This window comes from Cystoisospora suis (genome assembly GCF_002600585.1).
Source record: "Cystoisospora suis strain Wien I chromosome Unknown contig_2650, whole genome shotgun sequence".
Taxonomy (NCBI): Eukaryota; Apicomplexa; class Conoidasida; order Eucoccidiorida; family Sarcocystidae; genus Cystoisospora; species Cystoisospora suis.
This window is the reverse complement of record NW_027155448.1, coordinates 4,778-5,438: the sequence shown is the minus strand read 5'-3', so window position 1 is coordinate 5,438 and position 661 is coordinate 4,778.

Here is a 661-nt window from a genome sequence, read left to right as displayed (position 1 = left end):
AGAAGTCGTTGCTTTTAGTGCTCATGAGAAAGTTTGCGAGAGAAGTCCAAGAAGATAAGGGAAAAGAAAGACAAGGGAAAAAGAACGAAAGAAAAAGAAAGAAAAAGAAAGGAAAGGAGAAGAAAAGAATGGAATCTGTTCACTCACATCAAGACGACTCCACTTTACCCCTCTCTTCTTCCCTCTTTCCTTCTCTCTTTTCATCTCTTTCTCTCTCTCTCCATCTATCTATATCTGCGTATCTCTATAGATACATAGAGTTATATATATACATATATACATACATATATATATATATATATGTATATGTATATATATAGGTATGCGTGCATAGGTGTGGTTATTCTAGCTCTGCCTAAAGAGCCAGTAGAGGCTTCTTTCTTCCTTCTTTTCTTCCTTTTTTCTTTCTTTCTTTCCTTCCTTCTTTCTTTCCTTCTTTCTTCCTTCCTTCCTTCCTTCTCTCTTCTTCCTCCTTCCTTCTTTCCTTCCTTTCTTCCTTCCTTCTTTCTTTTTCCTTCCTTCCTTCCTCCCTTCCTTCCTTCCTTCCTCCCTTCCTTCCTTCCTTTTTCCTTTCTTCTTTCCTTCCTTCTCATCTATCCCTCTTCATCTCCCCATCACCGTAATTACCTTACTTCTCCCTTCATCTCTTTCTTTCTTTCTT